We start from the raw sequence: 2,883 nt of genomic DNA, 5'->3' as shown, positions 1-2,883 counted from the left end.
CGCCCCGCCCGCTTCCCAGGCCCCGAGTCCCGCCCTGCGCGCAGGCGCACCGGCGCTGCTTGGGTCCGCCCTTTTCGGAGATTTGAATTTTCCCCAGCGAGGCGAGTGAGGCGAAATACCCGTATGGTGATCGCTGGCCTTTTCGCGCCAATACTGTAAGTGCTTACCGCATCCCCGGGAGGTGGGTCCTAGCCTCCCCCGCACGTTCCGCCTCCTCCAGGAGGCTGCCCGGGCGCGGCGGCGGCGGCATCATTTTCTCTGCTACGCGCAGGCCGCAGCGCGGGGGCCCAAGCTGCTGCCCGCGAGCGGCAGTCGCCAGTAGAATTGGACAGACAGGTCCTGTAAGAACCTATGGCTTTTGTTGTAAACGTCTAGAAGTTCAATTAAATTACAAGATCTACCAGATCTACTGGCGGGCAGAATTATTACTTTGAAGTTACTGAAGTTATGCGTCCTGCTGGAAGACCTTGTAATTTAATGCGTTAGTAAAGAAGCACATATCACCGTCTCACACATTTTCAACAGTATTTTTAAAGTCACCTGTCAACATATTGCATGAATTTTGTAATCCTGTGTGTTTTAGTTCATGCAGTTGGAAGTATCCATTTGAGAAGGGACAAAGAGAAGAATTCCTGCTTGCCGGGCTGTGCCACCACCTGCTCCTTGTGACCTTGGATAGTTACCTCACTTCTATGTCCCCAAGTTCCCCACCCATAGTAAATAAGAAAACTAAGGCCTGACGCGTTGGCTCATGCCTGTAATCCCAACACTTTGGAAGGATGAGTTGGGAGGATCACTTGAGCCTAGTCGGGGCAACATAGCGAGACCCGGAGGCATGGTGGCACACGCCTGTGGTCCCAGTTACTTGGGACGCTGAAGTGGGAGGATGGCTTGAGCCAGGGAGTTCAAGTCTGCAGTGAGCTGAGATCGCGCCACTGCTCTAACCTGCGCAACAGAGCAAGACCCTGTCTCAAACACACACACACACACACACACACACACAAACAGCTGCTGGTTTCCAAGGGCCTTGCCTGGAATCAGTCCAGAAGCCAAATTAATGTTAATTGATGTCCCCTTACTCACAGAATGCAAGGAAGGTCATGCGGGGGGGAGGAGGGGGACATAACTAACCATAAATGCTAAAGGCCTGGAGGTGACAGTGCCTGCTGTTTAAATGTGTGCGGGAGAGTCTGGGGCCTTTAGCCAGGAGATTATCAGGCTTTCCAGGGCTTCCCTGAAAGACCCCAGACCCAGGGGCCAGTGCTGTTGAGGTGTTGGCCTTCCCATGCCAGGAGCTGGGGGAAGCTGTGATGAGATTTGAGTGTCACATAATAAGGATCATGGCAATTCAAAGGTACAGGGAAGCTAGGCTATACGGTAACCAGCTCGGTTTTCCTGGGGGTCTTGGACAGGTGCTTTGATTACATTGTCACTGTCAGCCTGTACCCTGGGTCAGGTAGACTGAACCCCTGCAGCCGGAAAGAGGAGTTGCTTTCCATGTCCTTCCTGGAGTTCCTCCTTGATCAAGTTGACAGTGTTTGACTCCTGTTCCAGCTCTCCGCCCTGCTTACTGGCAGGCAGGAGGGCCAGGCTAGCACCGGTGCCATGGAGCCCTAGGTGGGTGCAGGGAAGGACCTGTAGACGTCAGGCGGGGCCTCAGCTGGTGTCTCAGCTGGAGTCAGGAGCTGAATGGGGAAGTGCCTGAGAGGAAATAACAGCTGAGTCAAGGGCAGTGGCCAGGCGCAGTGAGCAAAGGGCTTTCAGGACAGAGCTGAGCCTGAGGAGCTCACAGGGCTGGATGGGGATGGCACTTTAAGTCTGGCCAAGACTTTGGGACATGATCCGGGGCATGGAATGGGAAGCTGGTCATGGAAGGGTGGAAAGCCAGGGCAGACATGATCCCATCCAGGACTGCTCAGCAAAGATGCTGGGGCTGCTGTGTGCACACTTCTGGACCCAGAGGCTTTTTTGACTGGGAGGAGGGTGCAGGAGGAGTTCGGGTGCCCCATGCTGAGATGGCAGGCTTGTGTGAAGCAAGGACATATGGAGTGATAGTGAGGGCTGCGGTTCCTATGTGGCAACACCATGCTTCAGAGGGCAGTGGGCCACCCACATGCCAAGCCTGCTGGTCCTCCTCAGCAACGGAACTCCAAGGCAAGAAGACTGAGAATGAGGCCCAGGAGGATGCAGGTGGGCCCCAGGACCTGCCTGAGAAGTGAAATAGCAAATAGGACTGGTAAAAGGGAGCAGAGGTGCTGGCTTTGTACTTTAATGTAATTGAATTGAAATTGAGCAGGGCTTCACTGGGCACCTGAGGAAGAGCAAGGAATCAGACCCTTTCCCACCCATTTGGGGCCTAAATTGCAGTAGGGCAGATGGGCATTGCACCTTAAAAATAAACAGTGCTTGTCACATGAATCATTTGCAGATATTTTCTGCTATATTGTCTGTTCATTGTTGATTGCTTCTGTGCTGTGCAAAAGCTTTTTACTTTAATATATTCCCATTTGTCTGTGTTTGTTTTTGTTGCCCATGATTTTGGGGTCTTAGCCATAAAATCTTTCCCCAGACCCATATCCTGGAGCATTTCCCCATTTTCTTCTAGTAGTTTTATTTTACTTATTTATTTTATTATTTGTATTTATTTATTTATTTACTTATTTTTGAGACAGAGTCTCACTCTGAAACCCAGGCTGGAGTGCAGTGGCACAATCTCAGCTCACTGCAACCTCAGTCTCCTGGGATCAAGCAATTCTCCTGCCTCAGCCTCCCAAGTAGCTGGGATTACAGGCGCATGCCACCACCCCGGCTAATTTTTATACTTTTAGTAGAGATGGAGTTTCACCATGTTGGACAGGCTGGTCTGGAACTCCTGACCTCAGG

General features: G+C 51.9%; 1 protein-coding gene across 2 annotated transcripts in view; it reads left to right on the top strand.

Moving 5' to 3' along the window:
* The window catches only part of TMEM187 (transmembrane protein 187), an 11,507-nt gene continuing 8,624 nt past the window's right edge, over positions 1–2,883 (top strand). Inside the window, exon 1 of one of the 2 annotated variants that reach the window (XM_011955889.1) lies at positions 1–155. The gene's annotated coding sequence lies outside the window, so the exon portion shown is untranslated. Of the gene's footprint in view, positions 182–2,883 lie in introns of both variants that reach the window. The other variant, XM_011955890.1, reaches the window with a different exon arrangement.

Source organism: Colobus angolensis, unplaced genomic scaffold (genome assembly GCF_000951035.1).
Source record: "Colobus angolensis palliatus isolate OR3802 unplaced genomic scaffold, Cang.pa_1.0 Scaffold402, whole genome shotgun sequence".
In the NCBI taxonomy this organism is placed as follows: Eukaryota; Metazoa; Chordata; class Mammalia; order Primates; family Cercopithecidae; genus Colobus; species Colobus angolensis.
This window is presented reverse-complemented; position numbering and strand designations above follow the sequence as displayed.